This window comes from Gracilinanus agilis, chromosome 1, assembly GCF_016433145.1.
Source record: "Gracilinanus agilis isolate LMUSP501 chromosome 1, AgileGrace, whole genome shotgun sequence".
NCBI lineage: Eukaryota > Metazoa > Chordata > Mammalia > Didelphimorphia > Didelphidae > Gracilinanus > Gracilinanus agilis.
Genome location: NC_058130.1, coordinates 179,030,672 through 179,057,161, shown reverse-complemented (window position 1 = coordinate 179,057,161; position 26,490 = coordinate 179,030,672).

Here is a 26,490-nt window from a genome sequence, read left to right as displayed (position 1 = left end):
AAAACAGAAAAAAAGCAAGTCATATTCTAGGAAAACAGAATATTTTGTTAGTGATAAGGCTGGAAATCTTGGTTCCATTTATTTCATAGAAGGCTTTGAAATCCAAGCAGAAAGCTTTAGACTTTTTTTCTTACTTTTCTTTAGGTAATGGGACTCTTTTTAAAAAATTTAAATTTTATTTTTATTGTCATGCAAAATACACTTCCATATTGATCATTATTGTAAGAGCACACTGATATGTAACCCAGCCCCCCAAAATAAAACCATAAATCCACTGATGTGAAAGGACTCCAATAGTTCTTTCTCTGGAGGTGGATAGCATTTCCCATCATAAGCCTTTCAGGATTGTCCCAGATCCGTGCATTGCTGAGGGTGGCCAAGTTTTCCCAGATAATCACTGTCCAGTATTGCTGTTACTGTGTACAGTTTTCTCCCAGTTCTGCTTATTTCACTCTGCATCAGTTCATGGAGGTCTTTCCAGCTTTTTCTGACATCATCTTGCTTGTCATTTCTTAGAGCGCAATAGTATTCTATCACCAACATGTACCACAGTTTGTTCAGTCATTCCCCAATGGATGAACATCCCTCCAATTTCCAATTCTTTGCCACTACAAAAAGAGTTACTATGAATATTTTTGTACAAGTAGGTCCTTTTCCCCTTTTTATTATCTCTTTGGGACACAGACCCAGTGGTGGCATTATAGGATCAAAGGGTGTGCAGGGCAATGAGACTCTTGAAAGTTTTTGAAGCTGTAGTATCAGCTTGCTTAAATCAGAGTTTTAGGGAGGCTGATCTGGTACTTGGGAGAAGTAAAATGGTGGATCTCCTAGGTTTCTTAAGGGGACCGACTTCTTTGGGGCCATCCCATAATGAAGAGGGGAGAAGACTGTGTGATGTCAGGAAAGGTCTTGGCAGTAACAAGGAAAGAGAAAAAAGGAAATAGTTGAACTAACAGATCGTAAAAATATTGTCACAATTTACTAGTCCTGCTCCAGGAGCCTGGTGGGAAAAGAGGTATTATTTATTTTTTTCTGGTGTGGCCAAATCTTTATTGAGCAAACAGCATTCAGCATGAAACTGCTTGCTCCCAGAGATCAGACACCCATCTCTTCCCCTCTTTGTAATGTTTCTACAGAGTCCAAGCTAGAGCCCTCAATCAATACCACTGACAGGCCTTCACCCTGGGGCTCAAAGCCAATTATCCCTTTCTCAAATTCTAAGAAGATTCCACACTCACTGAAGATAAAGGAGTTGTGCCTGGAATTCAGGCAGTGTGCAAACATTGATTTGGAAGGCCCAGAAACCTAAGGAATCTTCCTAAAAGAATAAAAGGTAATTCTGGGAAAGACCTAAGCTCCTAGTGCAAAGGTCAGCTGTCCATTCTACCCTAATGAGAACCATCTGCAGTAGCCAGAAATGCCCCAAGGCCAGAGAGAAAGCAGCACATTCCTCTTTCCCAAATCCTTAATAAACTCCATACCACTAAGTTTCAATGGATTAGTTTTCAGTCCTCATATTCCTTGATCTTTGCAGCATTTGAAACTATTATTCCCTCCTTCTGGATGTTTTCTTGAACTCTACACCCTTGACTCTCCTACTCAAGAATGCCTTGTTTTAGAACTTTTTTTTTTAAATCAGCACTTATTCCTACCCCCTTAAATGTGGACATACTCCAAAGTTCTCTCCTCTCTCTTGTCCCTTCTTTTTTATTTTTTTCTCTCTCCCCTCTTGGCCCTTCCTCTTCTTTCTCCTCCTTTATTCTCTCCCTTTCTTTTTTCCTCTCTTTTCTTCTCCCCTCTTTTCTCTTCTATGTTTCCACTTACTCATTTCTTCTCCTCTCTAGGTCTCTCTCCTCTCTTCTTAGATGCCTTATATCTACCCTGTTTACTTCTCTCTTTAATTTCATTTCCCGAATTGGGATGCTAACTCCTTGAGGACAAGAACTTCCTAATTTTTGTCTTTGGAGTCTCGGAGTCTAACGTATAGAAAGTGCTTAACAAATGTTTAATAAATTGAATGGAACTATTCTTTTCTTCATTGCAAAGATGAGGTGCCATCTCCTCCATGAAGACTTCCCTGATCTTTCCACATAAGTGTCATCTCTCTCTTCTTGAACTTCAGATCAGAGATTTGTTTTACTCCCCCTCAAAATAATTTAATAATTTATCCCTACACTAATGTTCTCATATAATAATAGAATCATACAACCAGAATTGGAAGGGGTTCCTCCCTTCATCATCTATCCCGTTCCCATTTTATAGATTAAGAAACTGAGACTTGGGGAAGAGAAATGACTTGCTCAAGGTGACACAGGTAGCAAGTGATAGAGATGAGTTTGAATCTAGGTCTCCTGATTCCAGAGTCAGTGGTATTTCTACTGTCTTGCCATAGGTCCTCTGATGCACCTTCATAACATTGACAGAGTTCAGAGTTCAAAGTCTTCAAGGGCTTTGAGTACAGGCAGGAGTATGCTTGAGCTGGCTCAATCTGGTCCTCAAAGCTGATTATTAAATGTTCACAGTGAGCATTTAGATCTTGAAAATCAACACATGTTATAAGTCAGGGCTTGAACTATTGTTTTGCTGATTGTCTAGACTTTATAAAATGATGGGAAAATGTTAATGATATAAATTAAGCTTGATGTGTATACATTTTCCTTCCCCGGGAAGCATGTTGTTAAACATTGACCAACTGGTCCCTGAATATAGGTCTTATGATGAACTACATTTTTGTTGCCTGTGCAGTTCAGCCAGACTGCCCTTCTCCATGTTCCTCACACAAGACACCATTTTCTGTCTCTGTCTTTGCACTTGCCATCCTCCCATTCCTGGAATGTTGTTGTTGTTCAGTCATTTTTTTTAAGCTGTGTTCGATGCTTCATGTCCCTAACTGGCATTTTCTTGGTAGAGATCCTGGAGTAGCTCATCATTCCCATCTCTGGCTCATTTTACAGATAAGGAAATCGAGGCAAAGAGGGTTTAATGACTTGTCCAAGGTCACACAGCTAATAAGTATATGAAACTAGATTTGAACTCTGGGAGACGAGTCTTCCTTCTGCCAGAAGCAGCTTTCTATCTACTGCTCTATCTAGTTACCCCGCTTGTGGAAAGGTATTCCTGTGTTATCTCCAGGCAAATCAATAAGCGTTCATTAAGCATTACTCTATGGCGGCTACGAGGCTTACCTCTACCTCAAAGATTCTCTCTCTTCCTTTAAGATGAAGCTCACTCAGCCTGATTCTTTGCCAGACCCCCCCAATGGCCAGGACCCTCTCTTGAAAACAGAATTATGTTGAGCTACTTTGCATATATTTGGATTAACTCTACATTTCTGAGTATGTAATTTTTCCTTATTTTCAATTAAAAATATATCTATTTTTATCAATTACATGTAATAAATCTCCACACAAGTTTTCCCAAGTTATATGATCAAATTCATCTCTCTCCCTTACATTTTCAACTGTACTTAATACTCTGATTAGAAAAGAAACTCCTTATGTTAGGGATTGTTTCAGTGTTCTATCCCTAGTAGATACTTAATAAATACTTGTTGAGGGACAGCTAGGTGGCTCAGTGGATATAGAAAGCCAGGCCTAGAGACGGGAGGTCATGGGTTCAAATCCTGCCTCTGCCACTTCCTAGCCGTGTGACTCTGGGCAAGTCATTTAATCCCAGTTGCCTAGCCTTTAACGAGCTCTTTTGCCTTGGAACAGATACTTAATATCGACTTGAAGACAGAAAGGAAGAGACTAATAAAGAAATAAATATTTGATGATTGACTGAGCTTGATCGATTGACTGAAGTGGTTTAACAGAGATGGCACTACAGGAAGGAAGAAGACAAGCCATGTCTTGAACCCAGCTCTTCGGACTATAAATCCTTGGTGCTCTTGGTGCTGCCTAAACTGGCCCATGCATAACCGGCCGTGGTGCAGATGCCACCCCTCTGTAAAATCACTTCCGCAGACAGGCTAAAGTAGGTTGAGGATAACTTCGGAGGCTGGGGGGATGCCTGCCCCAAGCATGTGCAGACGTCTCCAGTGGAATGTGTGGAGAACAATTGTCCTTCCAACAGCCATGAAGGCACCCTGAAGCAGGTGCTTAGAGCTCCATCAGACACTGAAGTCGCCAAGGTGTGTCCCAGGCCATCTGCTTATCTTGACTTTTGTCTTGTTCCTGAACTTGGATATCTCTGGAAGAAAGAATGAAGCTGACACCTTTGCATAAGCTGTGCCTCACTTAAATCCAGCTCATTTGCAAGTCACCATCCTGTGATGTCATTGGTCCTTTTTAAAAATGAAGGATGGGGGGCAACTGGGTGGCTCAGTGGATTGAGGGCCAGGCCTAGAGACAGGAGGTCCTGGGTTCAAATCTGACCTCAGACACTTACTAGCTGTGTGACCCTGGGCAAGTCACTTGACACCCACTGCCTGGCCCTTACTGATCTTCTGCCTTGGAGCTAATACATAGTATTGATTCTAAGGCAGAAGGTAAGGGTGATTCTGTCCCCAACACCTACAAGGGGAGATACTATTAACCAAGCAAATGATGCTACTTAGTGATAAGCATACTATTCTTTGGAGTTGGGGAGGGATGAACACCTTTGGAAAATCTAAGAGCTTCTAGGTTCCTTGGAATTGGAAGAGATTCCCTTTGTCATCACCACTCGCTCCAGGGAGGTTCTCATCCAGAGCAGTTGGTGGGAAGGGGAGGAGTTCTTCATTGTCTTTAGAGATATCTCATTGAGTCATCCCCTTGTCCCTAGAGAATTCAATAAGCTTGTTAGATGAATCCTCTGGCCCCTAATGATTTCATGGAGTCATTTCTGGGTGGCACTAGTAGATATCACGGAGGGAAGGGTGGCATCTTCATCACCTTTTCGATCCCTGGGGCCAGGTAATGTTGATCCTTTCTCTCCTTGTAATCCACTGAAGGGAGGTCATCAAAGAGACTGATGGCTTTCAGCAAAGAAGCCAAATAGACATGGAGTTTAAGCATTCCTGGGAAAGTGCCCAACTATGGAGTTTATTAGCTGGTATGAGCTTATTTGGGGGAAGGGAGGGGTTTGAACTTGACGGAGTGGAGGGTGAGCTACAGTCCCCACCCCCATCTCCACCCTCATTCCTCCAGCTTTCATCTCCCAGTGGCTTCCCTTCTCAGCTCCATGGTGTGTCCTCTGGCAGGATTCTCATCAATTTCCCCCTGACTCTGCACATCCAAACCAGGAATCTCATTGCTCAACCACAGCGACACTGAGAATCGAAGAACGGTCCTTGAGAGCAGACTCCCCGACTCCGCAAAGACTGATCCTCTGAGCCAGGAAATGATGTCATCCACTCTCCCCTCGAGCCCAACACCCCCAGAGTGGGGCAAGCTCCCAGCCTGGGTAATGGGCAGTCAGCTCTTTCTCAGCTCTGAGTACCAGTGGGCCCCCAGCGTCTATTGACAAGCTCACTGAAAAACAGCATTTCTGAAAATCAATATGTGGCCTTTTCGGCTGAAGTCAAGATAGAATCCATCCCCTGGCCCGAGGCACACTTTTGAAACAGCATGTGCTGGATAATGGGCCTGCTGGGGATGGATGGGGGGCAAACAGGGGGGAAAGTCTGAGGTTTCTGGCTCCTCTTAGCCGATCCCCCCTCTCCCTACTGAGTTTGTGTTTTATTTTTAGGCGCATCCAGCACTGATATGAAATTCCAAAGCGAGTTTCTTGATGTGGGATGAGTCCTACAGTTTCCACTCTTTTGAGGTATTTCTCATAAAGAAAGAGAAGATTCTGGTGGCAGGTGGGTACTATGGGAACAAAATATAAAATCCTCCATTTGTTGTGTTTTGTTTTGTTTTTTAAACCCTTACCCGTAGCATCAGTTCTAAGACAGGAAAGATGCAAGCGCCAGGCAATGGTGTGGGTAAGTGACTTGCCCAGAGTTACACAGCTAGGAAGTGTCTAAGGCTGAACTCGAAACCAGGACCTCTCATCCCTTGGCTTGGTTCTCTATCCACTGAGCTGCCTAGCTGCTCCTCCATTTGGCATTTAAAGCTTCCATGAATTAATTAATTTTTTAGCGCATAATAACACATTTATACATAAGTTTTCTGAAGTTCTATGATCCAAATTGTCTCCTTCCTTCTTTCCCTCCCCACTCCTGGAGTTCACAAGCAGTACAGTCTGGGTTATACATATATTATCATGCAAAACATATGTCCATATTCGTTTTTGTAAGTGAATAATCTCATACAACCAAACCCCCAAGACATAAACCCAAATAAACAAGTGGAAAATGGTATGCTCCAATTTGCATTCCGACTCCAACAGTTCTTTCTCTGCAGGGGGACAGCATTCTTTGTCATCAGTCCCTCAGAATTGACCTGGATCATTGTATTGCTGAGAGTAGCCAAGTCTATCACAGTTGATCATGGAATTTAAGGCTTTTATTTAGCCTACCCCTTCCTACCTTCCCAGTCTTTTGGTCATTTACTACCCTCCATATACTTTAAGATTCAGCAACATTGGCCTTGCTATTTCTTGAACACAGCACGCCATCTCCCAATTTATGACTTTGCATTAGGTGTATCCCGTGCTTGGAATATTCTCTCTTCTGATCTTCCCCTCTTGGCTTCCTTCAAGACAATTCGGGGGCAGCTGGGTGGCTCAGTGGATTGAGAGCCAGACCTAGAAATGGGAGGTCCTAGGTTCGAATCTTGTGGTTTCAGATACTTCCTAGCTGTGTGACCCTGGGCAAGTCACTTAACCCCCATTGCCTAGCCCTTACCACTCTTCTACCTTCCCTCTTCAATGACCTTATAACTATGCTGAATATATTTGGTATGCAAAATATTTTGCAAGTTGTCTCCCCCATTAGAATGGGAACCCCTAGAGGGCAGAGTCTGTGTTTTTTAACCTTTCTTTTTATCTCTAAAACTTAGCACAGTACGTGGCACATAACAAGTCCTTAATTAATGCTTGCTGACAGACTGACAGTGGACTGCCCATGGCTGGTCTGATGATGATGATGATGAAGGGGGCAGTTGATTAACCTAGGAAGCAGGTGGTTCAGACCAAAAGTCTCTAACCTCTGAGCCCTGTCCTACCGTTGCTTCAGAAGCAGGTGTTTTTCAATAGTGGGGCACATGGCCAGTTCAACCAACATATATTTATCAATCATTTCTTATGTGTTTAGCATTGTGCTTGGTCCTGTATGTGCAGGGTGAAGGGTATTGGATTTTTTTCTTTCCTTTTAAGTAAAAAATAGAGTTCTTGCTTTTAATGGATCAATTGTTAAGACTTTATTAAGGAGACAGTTAGATGGCTCAGTGGATAGAGAGCCAGGCCCAGAGAAAGGAGGTCCTGGGTTCAAACCTGACTTCAGACACTTCTTAGCCATGAGACCATAGGCAAGTCACTTAACTTCAATTGCTTAGCCCTTAATGCTCTTCTGCCTTATACTGATACTTAGTATTGATTCTAAGATGGAAGGTAAGGGTTTAAGAAAAAAAAAAGAATTTGTTAAGTACCTACCTAAGTACTCGAGCTAGGCTTTAGGATAAAAAAAGACAAAAAACAAAACAGGTCTTGCCCTCAAAGAGCTTATATTTTATTGTGTGAGACAACAGTATAATTTATTATATAAACATATATTGATATGTATTTTATGTATAAATGTTTACAAAATAAATATAAGGTAACTGGTGGCAGTATAGCAGATGAGCTGAGTGGGTAGAATACTGGTCCTAGAGTCAAGAAGACCTGAGTTCAAATCTGGTTTCAGATATGTCTGAGCTGTGTGACCTTGGGCAAATCACTTAACCCCTATTGCCTCCATTTCCTCATTCATAAAATGAGATGGAGAGGGAAATGGCAAAAGCATTCCAGTATCTCTTGCCAAGAAAAACTCCCCAAAAAGGGTCAGGAAGAGTCAGACATGAATGAAACGACTCAAAAACAAACAACATAGGCCTGGGAGAGGCCTTTGCAGAAGGTGAGATATGATTTGAGTCTTGAAGTAACCCAGGGAAGTCAAGAGGAGAGAGCATTGCAGATTTGAGGGTCAGCCAATACAAAGGTATGGAATGAAAAATGGAGGTCTTATGCAAGGAATTGCAAGCAAAGCCATGTAGTCAGATTGTAGAGTATGTGGAAGGGCCTGGAAAGATAAGATGGCGCCAGGTTGCAAGGTGTGTACAATGCCAAACAGATCTGAGAGGTGATAGTGTTTGAAGAATAGAATGAGGCAGAAGTATAATCACCTATCTCTAAAATGGTGATAATAATATTTGTACTAGATATTTCACAAGGTTGTTGTTAAGACCAAATGAAGTAACATGGGATTCAGGGCATGAGAGAGCTGGAAAGTACTTTACAGATCAGCTTGTATAACTCCTTTACTTTATCTATTTCTCAATACATTTACCTCTGCATCTATTTATCCAGTTAACCATCTATCCAGCTCTCTCTCTCTCTCTCTCTCTCTCTCTCTCTCTCTCTCTCTCTCTCTCTCTTGCCTCCCTCTCCCTCCCTCTCTCTGGCCTCCCTATCTTCTCTTCTAGGTCCTAATTCTGATTTGTCACAGAAGCTTTAGGCTGCTCTGTTTTCCTATCCTGGGCCAGTTTAACCCTCCTTTGGCAATCTGTTGGCCCTCCACTCTCTGAGCCTCATTATATTGGTGCCTGACTTTATCCAGACCCCAGACCCCAGACCCCAGACTGGTTTTAGCCCTGAGCTTTGATCACAAAAAAAGCCTAGAAAGATTTATATAAAGTGATACAAAGCGAAGTGAGCAGAACCAGAAGAATGTTGTACACAGTAACAGCAATAATGTATGATAATCAGCTGTGAGAGACTTAACTATTATCAGTAATGTGAGGATCCGGGACAATTCCAAGAGACTCATGCCAGAAAAGGCTCTTCACTGCCACAGAGGGAACTGATGGAGTCTGAATGCAAATGGAAACATACCATTCTTCACTTTATTTCCTTCATGAATTTCTCTCTAGTGTAGGTGATATGTATCTTCTTTCACAACATGACAAACCTAGAAATATATATTACATGATAGCACATGTATAACCTATATCGTATTATCTGCAATCTTGGGGAAGAGAGAGGTAGAGGGAAAGAACTCAAATCACAAAATGTCAGAAAATTCTTATTAAAATTGTATCTATATATAATCTGCAAAAAAATAAAAAAATGAAGTGTTATTAAAAAAAAAGAAGTCCTGAGCTTAAATGATCCACTTGTCTCAGCTTCAGCCACCCCTTAGCTGTAGGGACCACAGGCCAATCATACCCCAAACAAAGTCTTTTGTTTTGTAGATAAGGAAATTTAGGCCCAGGAATCTTAAGGGACCTGCCCAAGGTCATGCTGCCAGTTGGTGAAATTTCTACTAATATTCTCTGACTCAAAAGTTGGGTTGGTTCTTCTCTTGGGGACTCTAAACTTAAAAAAAAATGGGGGGGGGTAGATAACTTTATTCAGGGGTGTGCTGATAAATGTTTAACAATCAGTTCATTGAAAAAAAGTAACCTACTTTTAAGTTTAAACTACACTATTAACATTTTTGCTATCACTTTTTAAAGTGTAGACAATCAACAAAACAATAAATTAAGTCTCAGTTTGTTGCCTCTTTCCAAGATATAAATGCTCACATTAAAAATTTAACATTCAGCTTGAGGAACTCAGGTCTGCTAGTTCCAAGGACAATATTTTTTTTTGTTCCCTTCGAATGCATTTTCTCATGAAAAAGTGCTTTATAATTATGGAATACTATATGAATGTGAGCTCTTATTTTGCTGGGTAGGTGAAGTCTTTCACACACAAAAATTATTAGAGAACAATATATTCCAGATGGTAATAATAATGATAGCCAACATTTATATAGAATCTACTAAGTGCCAGGCACTGTGCTTCACAATTATTATATCCTTTGAACCTCACAACAATCTTGGGAGGTAGGTGCTATTATTATTCCCATTTTACAGATGAAGAAACTGAGGCAAATAAAGGAGAAAGGGCTTTCCTAGCTAAATATACCTCATCCCTTCTTGCCACCACTGCCTGTTGAATTTCAGGGAAGAAAGAATATGTTTGGCTTTATTCCTTCCACTTAGAACAGCCTCCTCCCTTCGATATAAATCAGCCCTTGGAAGTAATAAGAACTGTACCCATTATGTCAAAGACATGAATAGACTCTGTTTTTCTAGGCTAGCACTGGTAGATAATTCCAAGACCCCACCCTCAAGAGCCAACCCCAAAGCCTATTATTGATAAGTGTCATAATCCCATATATTTGCATAGTGTTTTTCAAGTTTTTTCCAATTTGTATTTTTTTAAGAGTGCTAATTTCACTTTATCTTCATAGAAACTTTATATACAGGATCTAGCCCTGGATCTTAGGCCTCCCAGACCCACCCCAGTTTCCTAGAGGTTCCCACTGGTCCTAGGTTCCCTTACCTTACTAGCAGGGCTCTCCCCTTTGCTAATTTCTGGACCTTCAAAGATTTCAAACCTTGGCAGAAAGCATTGAACCCCTTGACCTATTTGGTCGCTAGAGCCTACTTTATTCCTTGGAGTCAGAGATCTGACACACCCTAGTCCCTAATTACTTATCCCCTTTATCCTGCTTTTGTCACTGGAACCAATTGACTAATTCCGGTATCCACCCCCTCTTTACCTCTTCTCCCACCTGTCACGTATTCCAGGAGCTTTGGTGCAGCAGGAAAGGAAGAGCCCTGCTTTGGAGCCAGAGAGTCTGGGTTCAAATCTGACTATGCTAGATCTTGATCAAGATCCAAGTGATCCTGGAAAAGGTAGCTATCTTCTCTGATTCTCTAAAATGAGGGTATTTACATGACTTTTAAATTATCCTTCTAGCTCTAAACTCATGGTAATAAATGGGGATTTTATTATTGCTTTAGGATTGTTCAACAAAGAAAAGGAGACTGTCCACTCAAGCTCCTGGAGGGCAGGGGCTCTTTTTGTGTTTTGGTCTGTCTTTGGATCCTCAGCACTTAGTATAGTGCCTGTCATATGGTAGCCACTTAATCAAAGCTTACTGATTGATGGATGGGTAGACAATGATAAACTCCTCTACCTTTGCTCATAGAGGATCTCCAGGGCCCATGTGAAAGAAGGGTTCTGTTTCTTAATTATGAAGAAACAGAGATCATGAGGAAGAAAGAGAAGGGGGTGATAATGCATAGGTCCTGGAGCTCTAGAGGACTATGTGTTCAGAATCCCTAAGGGGAACCTTGTGCACAAAGGGAGAATGGAATAGTGAAAGCCATGATGGGGAGAAAGAAACCACAGACCCTGACCTTCCTAGTTCTAAAGAGAACAGTATCATAAGGAAACATGTACCCCAAGGATAAATGAGACATAATATTCTCTTTGGGGAGGAACAAATCTGCAGCCCTGCTCTTACACTCATACTATTGTTGATTGTCCTTTGTTTCAAAGGTGACCAATGAAATCATGGGATAGTGTCTTGATTTGTGCATGAATCAGATTTGAGTGAGGCAGAGTTGCACAAAGCTATCAGCCCCACTCTTTCTTCTAGAGACATCCAAGTCCAGTGGCAAGATAAAGATCAGCACAACTGACCATGGCGGGAGATGCAATGGATGACTTTGGTATCTTTGATGTCTGACCAAGCTCCAATTGATCCACAGCACCTGCTTCTACCCCTTCATGGCCATTAGAATAAATTGTTCTAATCTACCAATTTCAGTAGAGTCAGTCTTCACATCCACTGAATTAAACAATATCTTTGAGTGCTGTCAGTTACCTTCAACCTGGATTAGCCTGTCTGCCGAGACAGTTTTACCTCTGAGAATGCTACTGCTTCTGGGAGCCACAATTGAGAGTTAGGTTATACAAAAGGTGGATGAGCAGCCCTGAAAAGGGCTCTCAGCAAGCCCTCACACCAGAGGTGCTAGTCCTTTTCTGCACACACTGATACTAGAGAGAAGTACATCAGGGAACATCCAAACCTATCCCTTTGCTGTGTACTGTGAGTCATGTGGACTGTATAGGGCTCAGAGGGAAGGTGGGAAGGGAAAGATCCCTTGATATCCTCTGTCAAGGGAAAGTGAGCTTTAGTGAAAGTGAAGACACTTCTCTAAGTTGTTCTTCATTTATATGATTGGGTTAAATAAAGTTAGTCTTGTATACAATTTCTTGCAGGAAAACTGGAGGCCACTTGGAGGGAGAGCAAGATATTTCCATTTTCATTGTTTCCCTGGGCAAGAGCATAATCCAGAGTGATTTTCATGACAGTCACATAATTCTCTCCCCTTGATTGTGTCCAAGTCTATTTATGTCAGGGACCAAAGTCCAACTGATCCATTAATTTTGGGCAAATTCAGAAATAATATACCAATGTAGATAATTAAAACCACTTACAAAAGAAAACTAACTAGTCTGGCACCCAAGCTTTCTATGCTTTTTTATCTAACTATAATTTACTATATCTTGTATAGCCCATGACCAGAGCATTAGACTTCCTCCAGGTCTCCAAAGAGAATGGTGTCTTCCTCACCAGAACATTCCATTTGGGATTTGCCCATCTGGATCCTGGGGATTCACTTCCTTCACCTGATCTACATTTCAGATTCACTCTGAATTATTCAGCAATCTCAATTACTGGCAGATTTATAGGACCCTATGATTTTTAGAGCCGGAAGTGATCTTAGAGATAACTGATACTAATCTTTTCATTTTGTAGCTGAGCAAACTAAGGTCAGGAAGCTGAGTAGCAAGGGATAGAGAGCCCTGGTCCTGGAGTCAGGAAGACTTGATTTAAACTCACTTATTATCTATGTGACTCTGGGGCAAGTCACTTAATCCTGTTTGCTTCAGTTTCCTCATCTGTAAAATGAGTTGGAGAAGGAAATGGCAAACCTCTCCAAAATGCTTGCCAAGAAAACTCCAAATGGAGTCAGGAAGAGTCATAGACAGGACTCCACAAAAAACAACAAACTAAGGTCCTGAGAGGAACAGTAATTTGCTCAAGCTTACATAGGTAGTAAAAGACTAATGTTGGTTTTGACTCCGGGTCTCCTGATCGCCAACCTAGGAGACGTCCCCTCTCCTGCTCCCCCATACCTTCCACTATAACTTGGTGACAGGGCATGCTGATGCCAGCTGCAAGAGCTAATTATTAAATTTTTATCTTAAACATCTATATCTCAGAAATAGACTTATGCTACAAATCAGGGCTGGACTTACTGTTTGTCTGTCATTCTAGACTTTAGAAAGTGTTGGGGAAAATGTTGAAGATGTAGATTAAACTTGTGTTTCTTTAATTATTTTTGTTATCCTTGTTATAGAATTGGTTGTTGCCAATTGGTTGCTACCAGCACTCTGCTACCTGTATACGCCCCTCTCTCACCCCTCCATCTCTCCCTTTGGACTCAAGAAAAGCCCAGAAAAGTTAATGTCTCCATCACTGACAAATTAGAATAATTCAACCCAACACACTCCCACAGTTCGCAAAAGACAACTACTTTCCTTGCACTGCAGCTCATGGGCTGAATGCCTGTTTTTGTACTCCAGCATCCCCCCAAATTAAGTTTAAATTACATTTTTAGATACAGCAAAACTTGATTTAAAAATGTAAAAACCATTCTTAGTTCTCAAGGCTGACTTCAAGTCTTATCTCCTGATCCTTACTAGATATAAATCCGTGGACAAGCTATTTCACTCTTCTAAACCTCACTTTCCTCATCCTTAAGAAATAGAGGTTGTGGGGCAGCTAGGTGGCATAGTGGATAGAATGGCAGGCCTGGAATTGGGAAGACTTCAGTTCAAATCTGGTCTTAGATACTTCCCATCTGTGTGACCCTGGGGAAGTCACTTACCCCCATTTGCCTAGCCCTTGCTCTTCTGTCTTGGAATTGTTTCTTAGATGGAAAGTAAAGGTTATTTTTTAAAAAAAGAAAGAAAAGGAGGGAGCAGCTGGGTGGCTCAGTGGATTGAGAGTCAGACCTAGAGATGGGAGGTCCTGGGTTCAAATCTGACCTCAGACATACTTCTAAGTGGTGTAACCCTGGATAAGTCGCTTAACCCCTATTGCCTAGCCCTTAACTGCTCTTCTGCCTTAGAACCAATACATAGTATTGATTCTAAGATAGAAGCTAAGGGTTAAAAAAAAAGAAAAAGAAAAGGACTCTCTAGTATCTTGCTATTTTAAAATCTGTGATAGATATTATCTCTATTTTACAGATTGTTCGGTTGATTTAGCCATGTCTGACTCTTCATGACCCTTTTTGGAGATTTTCTTGGCAAAAATATGGAAGAGGTTTGGTATTTCTTTCTCTAGCTAATTTTACAGATGAAGAACTAAGGCAAACAGAGTGAGGTGACTTGCCCAGGATCATGCAGATAGTAAGTATCTGAGGCCATATCTGAACTCAGGAAGATGATTTTTCCTGACACCAGGTCCAGTACACTCTATCCAATGGGTCACCCAGCTGCCCATTGTACAGATTAAAAAACGGAAGTTCATTGTCAAATGATTTGCCCAAGGATACATAGGTAATTAGTGGCAAAACTGGGACTAGTATTAATTGTCAGTAAAGTAGGGAGAAGGAAAGGGCTACTGGATTGGGAGGTAAAAGAGAACAAAGGTGGCTGCTGGGAATGCTCACAGGTGTTTGTGCTGGTCCAGGAATCGAGCCCATTTAGCTCCAGGGGATGCATATAGAACTGAGCAGTTATACAATGCTGGAAGCTACTTTCAGATCAGCCTGGAAAGGCTCGTCTGAACTTTACCAGCTGATCTCCCTTCTGATTCTCCATCCTTAGACAAGGAACCAGCGTGGCGGCAGCATAGGGCATACTTAACACTCATTGATCACAAATTCCAAAACCACGTTGCTTGCCTAGCCATTGGCTGCTGGAACCTTAAGGATGGAAGGTGAATAGTGTCCAGCTGTTTCTGGCCTCCCTGTTTTTAACCAAACACAGACGCTCTGTGGTTTGGATTCTGTGAAAGATCTGTCCCTGAGCCTCAGACCTTGCCGATCTCGGCTAGCTTCCCGGGGATTCCAGCTCCTCCTTGGAGTCCATCCAGGAGACCTTGCCCTTGGTCCCAAGGCTTCTTCCTCTTTTAATGACTTGCAAAAATCCGACCATTTCTAAACCTTAGTTCTGGGTCTTGGATGTTCTGGTCTTCCTCATCCCTGGGTCCATTCGCCTCCTAGGGCTTCGGGTCTACAACATCATACTCTTAATTACCTGTCCTGCATCTCCTTCCTGCTGTTGCCATAGCAACTGGATGACTAACGCAGGCATTTGTTCCCTACTGACCTTCCACCTTTGCTACCATATCCTCCCAGATCCCAAGAGTAGGTTTTCTAGAGTTTGTTCACTAGAGAAAAAAAAGAATATACAAATTCAGAGGTGAGGTCATTGGTAGTGTGGATAGTATAGAAATCACTTCAGGGTGGAATATAGTATTCTCTCTCTTTAAAAAAAAATCCTTCCATCTTAGACTCAATACTATGTATTGGTTCCAAGGCAGAAAAGCAGAAAGGGCTGGGCAATAGGGGTCAAGTGACTTGCCCAGGGTCACACAGCTAGGAAGTGTCTGAGGACAGATTTGAACCCAGGACCTCCTGCCTCTAAATCCACTGAGCTCCCTCCCTCCCTCCCTCCCTTCCTTCCTTCCTCCCTTCCTTCCTTCCTCCCTTCCTTCCTTCCTTCCTTCCTTCCTTCCTTCCTTCTTTTCTTTCCTTTTTGATGAGAAAAAGATGGAGAGAAGGAGAAAAGGAGTGAGGAGATGGCAGAAGATGGAAGAAGATCCAGTGGGAACAGAAGGGGAAGCTGCCCCACTGGACCCAGAGAAGATGATCCAGAGCCATCTGCCAAGCCAGGTTGGGCAGCAGCAGCTCTGTCTCTTTATTAGGTGGCTTTGGACAAATGGCTCAGCCTAGGTACTCCCCTCCTTTCACTCTTCAGTTCAACCAGACTGGCTGGTCTCATCACATTTGACACATATGACATGTCTTTGTATTGGCTGTTCTCCTTGCCTCTCTCCTTACCTGCACCTCATAGACAGTCCGCTCTTTGTGAGTACCTTTGATTTCATTCACTGAATCTGTACTCCCCTCTCCCCACACAGTGCCTTGTACAATGCCTATTACATTATTGTTGTCTGGACCTTTGTTTTTCAGTCCTGTCCAACTCTTCTTGTCCTCATTTGGGGTTTTCTGGGCAAAGATACTAGAGTGGTTTGCTATTTCCTTCTCCAGCTCATTTTGCAATGAGGAAATTGAGGCAATCATAGTTAAATGACTTGTCCAAGGTCACACAACTAGTAAGTGTCTAAGGCCAGATCTAAACTCGGGAAGAATGAGTATTCCTGGTCCAGGCCCAGCACTCTATTCATTGCTCTACCTACCTGCCTAGTACATTAAAAAACATACTGGTTGACAGAATTCCCTTCTTCCTTTAAGACAAAAGCCAAACATCACTTTCTAATACCATAGCATTAATATAATGCTTTAAGTTTTGTAAAGCACTTTACAAATATTATCTCATTTTATCTTTACAACAGCTCTGGGACAGAGCGGCTAATATTCTCCCCAGAGGTAGACAAAGGTTAAATGACATGCCCAGGATCACAGAGCTAGTAAGTATCTGAAGAAGGATTTGCAAATGTGTCTTCCTAAGTCCAGATTTAGCATTTTGTCCACTATGGTTGCCTCTATACTTCAGACATTCAGTTAACAAGGATTTATTAAGTCTTTTCTATGTGCTAGGGACTATGCTAAGCACTAAAGATACAAAAACAAACAAGAAGCCTTGCCCTTGGGGAGCTTATATATATTTTTTATCTTTAACTTTATTTTTATCATGCAAAACACACTTCCATCTTGTTCATTGTTGTAAGAGCAAACTGATACATAACCAAGATGACCTCAAAATAAATCCATAAACACACTGATGTGAAAGATAATCTGCATCGTTCCTCATCTATCCAACTTCAACAGTTCTTTCTTGGGAGGTGGATAACATTCCCCCTCCCACATCTTTCAGGATTGACCTGGATTGTTGCATTGTTGAGAGTAGCCAAGTTTTCACAGATAATCATTGTACAATATTGCTGTTACTGTGTACAATGTTCTCTCAGTTCCGCTTATTTAGCTCTGCATCAGTTCATGTAAGTCTTTCCAGCTTTTTCTGAAATTATCTTGCTTATCATTTCTTATGGCGAGGAGCTTATATTCTAAAGAGGGAAGACTGCACAAAAAGGGAGCTAAAAATCATCAGGGAACATAGAGAGCAAGAGGGAAGAGTTTAAGGGAAGAGATGGCTGCCTTGGGTGCCCTCAAATGGGGGTTTGGGAATTTTCCCCAATTGTTCATGCCCTCCCTCTCAAACTACCTTTTATTTAGGTAGTTTGCATTTACTTATATTTTTCCATTGTATTTATTTCAAATATATTTATGTGTCCTCATTGTCTTAATATGTTAAAATACAAACATCCTTGAAAGTAGGGATTGCTTCATCTCCTGAATTTAATTCCCCAGGGCCTAGTACTATGCCTGGCACAGTGAAGGAAATAGAATAAAGGCTTCTTGATTGGGTTGAAAGTGGATTTTGGAGAAAATATAACTGACTCCATTTTGCCTTGTATTTTTTTCCTCTTTGAGATGAACTGAATGTCCACTTCCATACCTCCCTTCCTCTTAATTGCCTTCTTTTTTTAAACTCTTATCTTCCATCTTAGAATTAATACTGCGAATTGGTTCCAAGAGAGAAGAATGGTAAGGGCTAGGCAATTGGGGTTAAGTGACTTGCCCAGGATCATACAGCTAGGAAGTATCTGAGATCAGATTTGATCTGAGCCTGGCTCTCAATCCATGAGTCACCTAGCTCCCTCTTAATTGTTTTAAAACTATAAAAGAAGTAGGCTCAGTGGATAGAATGCCTGGCCTACAAGCAGGAGGACATGGGTTCAAATCTGACCTTAAACATGTCTTAGCTGTGTGACCCTGGGCAAATCACTTAATCCCAATTCCCAGCCCTCACCACTCTTTTTGCCTTGGGAGCCAATACTTATTATAAGTTCTAAACCTGAAAGTAAGAACTTTTTTTAAACCCTTACCTTCTGTCTTAGAATCAATACTATGTATCAGTTCCAAGGCAGACAAGTGGTAAGGGCTGGGTGATGGGAATTAAGTGACTTGCCCAGCATCACACAGCTAGGAAGTGTCTGAGGCCACATTTGAACCCAGGATCTCCTGGCTTCTCAATCCACTAAGCCACCCAGCTGCCTCCAAGAATTTTTTTTTCTATTTGGTAATGAAGAAATATTTATAGCAGTTCTTTTTGTAGTGGCAAAAAATTGCAAATTAAAAGAATTTTTTTTTAAAGACTACAAAAGAAAATTTAGAAAACCTCAATAGCTCAAGGAAGTCCTTTTCTTTTTATCCCAAATAATAAAGGTAGTGAGTCATTAACAAATACTTATTGACTTGACTAAAAAAGATACTAATAATTTCTTTGATCTGGTATAAAATTTGCCAACAAGGACACATTCTTTCCTTTGTAAGAAGGGATCAATAGCCCCTTTTTTGTTCTGATAGGTATCCCTTCCTGTTACCCTTGCAGGGACCTGCTTTTACCAAAACAACTTTGGAAACTGTTCCTCTCTTTGGCTCTGAGCAGTTCAGGAGGAGACAAGATATACAGACAGACACAGACATACAGATGCACATCCATGTGTGTGCACACACCTATATGCACACACATACATACATGCATATACACCTGTACATGTATATAATATTATAGACATATACCTAAATAAAATGCATGTCATCTGCAAAATTGCGAGAGCCAAATATCCATCAGAGACCAGGTTAAGAAGCTACTTAGTACATTGTGCTCTGCTAAGTACTAAGCCCAAGCCAGATGGTTCACACGTGGACAATCCAACATGTTCCCGGTAACCGCATCCTAAGGGAGATGGTTGAAAAGTGAGCTTAGCGCCTGCAGGTGCGCTCTCTCTCATGCTCATTCATCCGCTCCAGTGAACCCCTGCAGGGCAGAAACCACAGGCGAGCAGAACCTCTCCTCGCCTATTGGGTCAAGCTACCTGCAGCTAACCTACCCATCTGTATCCCGGGCTGGCAAATTCGGACTGTAGCTAGTAAGGACTGTGAAAAAAAAGTGTTTTGTTAAATCCTTACCTTCTGTCTTAGAATCGACACTGAGTATTGGTTCCAAGGCAGAAGAGTGGTCAGAGGTAGGCAATGGGGGTTAGTGACTTGCCCAGGCTCACACAGCTGAGAAGAGCCTGAAGCTAGATTTGAATCCAGGACCTCCCATCTCTAGACTTGGTGCTCAGTCCACTGAGTCACCTACCCATCCCAAACATTTTTGCCACAATTGATTTTTCTTCAATTTTCTGACTCCAGGTCCTGCACTCTATCCATTTTGCCACCTAGCTGCCTAGTATATATAGTATGTGATTAATAAGTGCTTATTGGGTGGCAACTAGGTGTCTCAGGATAGAGCTCCAGGACTAGAGAGGGGAGGTCCTGGGTTCAAATCTGGCCTTAGACTCTTCCTAGTTGTGTGAGCCTGGGCAAATAAATCACTTAACCCTAATTGCCTAGCCCTTGCCAGTCTTCTGCCTTGGAACCAATACACAGTACTGATTCTAAAAGGGAAGGGAAGGGTTCTAAAAATGCTTACTGGTTGACAGAATCTCCTTCAAGACCAAAGTCAAGCATCATCTTCTAATACCTAACAACACATACTGGCTCTGTGATCCTGGGCAAGTCACTTAACCTCCATTTGCTTCACTAGCTTCGGCTGTAGAATGCTAGGTACTTTCCAAACTAATTTTCAAGGAAAGCTCCTTGGATCTAACTTGGCCCTTACGACTCTCTCTAGCTCAAGAACCACCCACCCTTTTGCCCCTCCTCTCTAGTGAACCGTAGCTCCAGTTCTAGAATCCTGCCTTCTTCTAGCTCTACGTTGTGGGTCCTGCTAGCCTTCCCTCTCCTCACTACTCCCCTCTGAGGGATTTTCTCACCTAGGCATGGAAATGTAACTCTTTTGTTCCTTCTATAATCATAAACTCATTCTCAGTCAGTTGGGAAATAACCTTTTTGGGTGTCCCCATCCATATGTATTGCTTAATAGATATCTAAAGGAAGCACCCAGAGGAGCAGGTAAAACAAAGCTGTCACTACCTCAAGAGTCACAATAGTTGAACTCAACCCACAATTCACCCTAAAATGTCATAATTTAACTCTTCACCGTACAACTTCCTTTTACTCAGCATCTCATGGGATTTCTAAGTTCATGGGGCAAATGGCATGGAGTACAAAGGACTTTGAAATGAGGCTGGGGGTAGAATTGGCAAATCTACTCCCACCTCCAAGAAGGGTTGCTGAGAAGAAGGGAGCTACGGGCAGACTTCCCTTGCAATCTGTGGGACTTGAATGGGATGGGGAAATGAATTTGGCAAAATACAATGGGGGGAGCTGGCTGAACCCAAACCAGCTGAAAAATAGTCCAGGCTGTTCTGCCAAACATTGACTGTCACTATTGGCCCCTGGTCCTGACTGGAGACCAAAAATCTCATCGTTTCTCTGAAAGAGCCAAATCTTTTCCCATTAATTGTGTCTTAAGGAGGCCTGGTTTTGGAAGCGACAAGCCCAGCTTGCAAACTGTCCAAACTCTCTGCCTGTCTTCCTTTTGCTCATCAGTCAGGGTACAAGGGCTAACCTTGTTTTAGGGCATTTTGAGGTCAGAACGGTGGCTCTGGGGTCCACCGACAGCGATAGGTCTTGCCCAGTTTGATGTAGTCAGCCTTCAAGTCCCAGGCCTGGCTAAGAGAGGTGCCCCGCCTCGTGTGGCAACTCCAATTTCGGGATTTCACTCATGCTGAGTGTATGAGGTCCAGGGTCAGTGTGACACGGGATTCGCTAATTCAGTAAGGGTAGGCTGAGTGTCTGCTCTGGAGTCCTGCTCCCTTAGGTACTAAGCCCCAAACAGATGACTCTCACTTTGACAAAACACTGTGTTCCTGGTAATTGCATCATAAGGGAGATCGTTGAAAAGTGAACTTAGCCTCTGCAGGTGCACTTGTGTGTTTGTTCTTCTGCTCGAGCGAGCTCGCCTGCACTGGCAGAAACCATCAGATCTGCAGATAAAGGTCATGGGAAGAAGCCAGACTCACAGGATCGTGAAACGTTAGAAATGGAAAGATGGGCGGCGGCGGGGTGACTCTGTGGATGGAGAGCCAGGCCTAGTGGAGGTCCTGGGTTCAAATCTGGCCTCTGACACTCCCTAGCCCTTACTGCTCTTCAAGTCTAGAGACGGAACATCGAGTTTCTTCAAAGAACAGCCAGGAAGCCTGGGTCACTAGACTACAAGGCTCTTGTCGGGGCATTCAATTTATGACAGAAGATAAGAGTTTTTTAAAAAATAAAGGAGCTTGTTTAAGTTCACAAAGCAGTGGTGACTGAGTGGAAAGCTGTAATATTAAGAAGAGAGAGTTTAATATCAAGATTTAATATCATCAATTAAAATATGAAGTAGAGAGAACACTCCTTCCAGAGGACTTGGATTGGCAGATAAAGAGGACGGCTATTCCAAGTGGTCATAAACCCTGTAGATGAAAATGCATGAAAGGCATTTCACATACAGACCTCAAGGGGCATCCCTGAGAGTATTCTATTGCCACTTGGGCAACATTTTCCAGTGATTAAAATGAAACCAGACTAGTTTCAAGCCCAGGAGAGCACACAGGAAGGCAAGAAAGCATTTTGCAGAGCTCAAAGTGCAATATAAATGTCTGAAGTCATCATCAGAATCAATGTCTTGTTCATCTTCAGTCAGGCAGCACACCTGGTGGATACTGAGTGCTTCTACTCGTTGGGCTCCTTGCAGGGTACAGCTAATCTTCTACCCCGACAAGAGCCTTGTAGTCTAGTGACCCAGGCTTCCTGGCTGTTCTTTGAAGAAACTCGATGTTCCGTCTCTAGACTAGGCATCTTCATTGGCTGGTCCCCATGCCTGGAATGGTCTTCTTCGCTTCTATTTCCTGGCTTCTGTGCCTTCCTTCAAGTCTCATTTAAAATCTCGTCTTCCACTTAGCTTTAGCACCTCCTGCTTCTTCTGCTTCTTCTTCTTAACCCTTACCTTCTGTCTTAGAATCAATACTGTGTGTTGGTTCCAAGGTAGAAGAGTGGTAAGGGTAGGCAATGGGGGTCAAGTGACTTGCCCAGGGTCACACAGCTGGAAGTGTCTGAGGCCAGATTTGAACCCAGGACCTCCTGTCTCTATGCCTGGCTCTAAATCCACTGAGCCACTCAGCTAACTCCAGTACCTTATGCTTCTTCTAATATCAGTTCTTATCATATTTTAGCTTCTTCTGATTAATATCCAATTTATCTGTCTATATCTTGTTTGCATCTTGGCTCCCCATTAGACTTTAAGCTTCTTGAGGATAAGGATTATCTTTTGCCTTTCTCTGAATCTCCAGTGCTTAGCACAGTACCTGGCACTTAGAAGGCCCTTAATATATGTTTTCTGACAGATTGCTAACATCCTTTTGGGGATACAATCATTCCTGGAGGATCTTTCCTTCCCTCCACCCCAGGTCAGAAGCAAAATCAGAGTACGCTTTCTCAGTGATGTCTTTTGTTCTTGTTTCTTTATCAGTTCTGCACAAATACACCATCAAATAAACAATTAGAATCATGTTGATGAAAAAATGTATTGAGCTCTAGGTGTGGGCTAGACTCATGGTAATAAGTCATTCAGATGTTCGAGGCTGTGGCCAGCCCCTCAAGATAGGTAGAAGGAAAGAGAGAAAAGTACCTAAAACAGTAAGTGCTTAATAAATGCTTATTGATTGATCTGGATGGAATCAGGCCTCCCCAAAGGCCACAAAATCACATGCACTCAAGGGTCCAAAATATCAGGGAGCAGAGGAATGGCAGCAAACAGAACACAGATGGCATTGGCTAATCCTGCTACAGTCTACCCTTTCATGGAACGAAGCAGGTCTTGGCCAAGAACCTGGGAAGGAAAGACATGATGTGAGGAAGCTGTCTGCTCTCCTGAGCTGAGTTAGACCTCTGAGGCAGTCTGTGCAGATGCTTGCCCTGAGCCCATCTGGTCCATGTGGAGAGGAAATCCTGCCCAGCCTCCCCATGCCCTGACTTACCGTGAACATCTTGGCTAGGAAGAGAGGGGGAAGCAGAACGAATAAGACCTAGAATGAAGCTTGGGGCAGGGAGGGGAGGGAGGGTGGGAACTTGGTGGCTGGGGGAAGGGGTGGTGGAGGGAGAAGCTGGGAGCCAGACCAAAGAGGAAGAGGTTGTGGGGAAAGTGAAAGTGGCTGGGGACAAGAATAGGTGAGGTTTTACAGAAAACAGAAAAGGGAGGTTGTAACAGAAAGAGAAACCTGGCACTAACCTGAGATGTGGAAGCAGAAAGACTGATCTAGAGCACTTTGGCTGAGCGGGGTTCCTGCCCCTCGTGGAAGCTGCCTTGTCATCCCCCGTACCACCACAATGTGGCACCCACGGTGCCAGGCACTAGGGATGCAGAGACAAAAAGGAGCTGAAGCCTGCCCTTGAGGGGCTTGTGCTCTACTGTCCAGAGGCTAGCAGCAACATTCTATGTCACTTTCAAGGACTCTTTGTCCAGGTCTAGTGCAGACACAGGCATGGGGAGAGTTTTGCACAGAGGTCAATTTGCTAAATGGAGATGATGATAATGATGCTAACCATACACACAGATAATGCTTTTCTTTTCAAAACATACCCCTGGGGGCAACTGCGTGGCTCAGTGGATGGAGAGCTGGGTCTAGAGATGGGAGGTTCTGGGTTCTAATGTGGCCTCAGACACTTCCTAGTTGTGTGACCCTGGGCAAGTCACTATTACCCCATTGCCTAGCCCTAACCGCTCTTCTACCTTAGAACCAATACACAGTAGTGATTCTAAGACAGAAGGTAAGGGTTTAGAAAGGAAAGGAGAGGAGAGAAAAAAATCAAAGCGTACTCCTATTTATTATCTCACACTCTAGGTTTTCTTTACATCAATAGATTTGGAGGGAGTGGAGGTGAGTTTGTGAACTTGCATGGAAAAAACATTTTATTTAAAATGGTTTCCTTCAAAATTTTATGTATTTTATTTTATGCTTTTATAAACATTATTCTAAGAAGGAATCCATAGGTTCTTTTTCTTAAACTCTTACCTTCTGTCTTACAATCAGTACTAAGTATTGGTTCTAAAGCAGAAGAATGCTAAGGGCTAGGCAACTGGGGGTTAAGTGACTGGTCTAGGGTCATACAGCTAGCGGTATCTGAGGCCAAATGTGAATGCAGGACCTCCTGCCCCCCAGGGCCTAGATCTCTATCCTCTGAGCCACCTAGCTGTGGCCCACAGGTTTTTCGAAACTTGGCCATGATGTGATAATACAGGTACAACTGGGATGAAATTGCCTATTGGCATCAGGAGGGGGAAGGGAAAGGAGGGAGATAAGTTTGATCCTCTAACTTGGGAAAACTTGGGTGGAAATTTGTTATTACATGTAACTGTTAAAATAAAACAATATATAAAAAAAATAAATAAATGGTCCACGAGGCAAAAAGGGTTAAGTCTTCCTCTACTATACCTCGTTTAGTCCAAAAAGACATTTTTGGGTTGGTGCCCCACACATAGGGGAAGGGAAGACAATAAGCATTTAGATGGTGCCGGGCCTCGTGGGAAGCACTTTACAAATAATCCCCTCTTCTGGCCTCACTGTAACCCTGAGGATTCGGAGCTGAGGAAAGTGAAGCACTCGGGCTCAGGGATCTGCCCAGTGGCCCCGCATTCCTGGGGCCCAGAGGAGTTCCAGTGCTAAGCAGAGCAACGGTGCAGAGACATCATTCCCCGCCAATAGAGGGAATTCCATCTGTGTGAGAAACTCCAGCTCGAGGCGAAGCAACCAGCCAAGCAAAACAAGTCCCCTGTCTTCAGGAATGGCTGGCAGGAGCGGACTCTGGTCGGGGAAGCCAACCTGGGGACGGGGAACAGAACGTGGCTCACTCCTGCCTAAGGCTCCCACCTTCTCGGAGGCTTCTCAGGGAAAGGCTGGAGGGTCCTTGAGCTCCTCCAGGCTCCTTGGCTCAGGAGAGACACTCTTCTGGGGAGGGGTTGGCACCGGGTATCGGTGGAACCCAGCCGCAGTGACGTGGGGCCACAGGAAACACTGAGACAGATTGTTCCAAAGGCGAAGAGACAGGAAGGTCAATATTACCGAGAAATGCTCATCTCAGAGCACACGGTGTTCAAGCCAGCACAGTTTGCTTCCCCACTGAAGGGAAGTGTTAACCCAAGTCTAGGGGGCAGAAACCTCTAGCCGCCGAGTGGCAGCGGGGAGCTGGTGTGTCTCTGATCTTTCTGAGGAAAATCAGTGAGGCCCGCTTTCCAGGAACACTTCCTGAAAAAACAAAACAGAACAGAACCAAAGAAGAAACCCCCAGCAGCCCATTTCACAACTCCAGCAGCAGATAAGGAGTGGGGAAGCTTTCTTTAGACTTTCTGGGCTCCCGTGTGGCTAGCCACGGAGAAGGCAAAGCTGCCACACCAGGGGACCATTTCAGCTGGGGCGGAGGGGAAGGGGAGGACGGGGCGCCCGTCAGTCACCTGTGAGACGCAAGGGTTGGCGCCAGGTGGGCTCTCAAGTGCGACCCTTCCTCCCCTGAACACCGACATCCTGTGAGTGAAGTTTGACATTTCAGTGATTACAATTTGAAGCATTTCTCACAGCCCCCGAGTAATTGCGCCCGCCGTCTATGGATGCTCAGAGCAAGGGCTTTGATTTTTAAGATGAACGGGTATTTTAAGATGAACGGGTCTGGATGAGTTCAAATTTGACCTTCGACACTAGCCTTGTGACCCTGAGCAAATCACCTAACTTCTGTTTCTTCACCTGTAAAATGGGTATTCTGTGTTCGCAGAACCCACTTCCCAAGGTTGTTGTGAGGATACATTTTTTTTTCATACATGTTACTTTCTTACTTTAGTAACCCTTACTTTCTAAAACAGAAGAACAAAGGCAACCTGGGGTGAATGACCTTCCCAGGGTCACACAGCCAAGAAGGTCTGAGGGGAGATTTGAATCCAGGTCTTCCCCACTCCAGGGCTGGCACTCTATCCACTGTGCTACCTAACCGCCCCTCTGTTATTCCTTCTTAAACTAGTGTCTTTGCTTTGTTGATTATGTCCAATTTATCCTGTATATAGCTTGTTTGGACATAATGTCCATATATGGCTGTGAACTCTTTGAGAACAAAGACAGGTTTTTTGGTTATGGTTTGTTTTGAATTTCTGGCCTTTACTTTGAATCCCCAGCACTTAGTACAGACGCTGGCATCCAGTAGGTGTTTTATGAATGCTTGTTGACTGGCTAACTGACTAGAGTTGCCTGGGACCACAGTTATTAATAATACTTTATTTAAAAAAAAT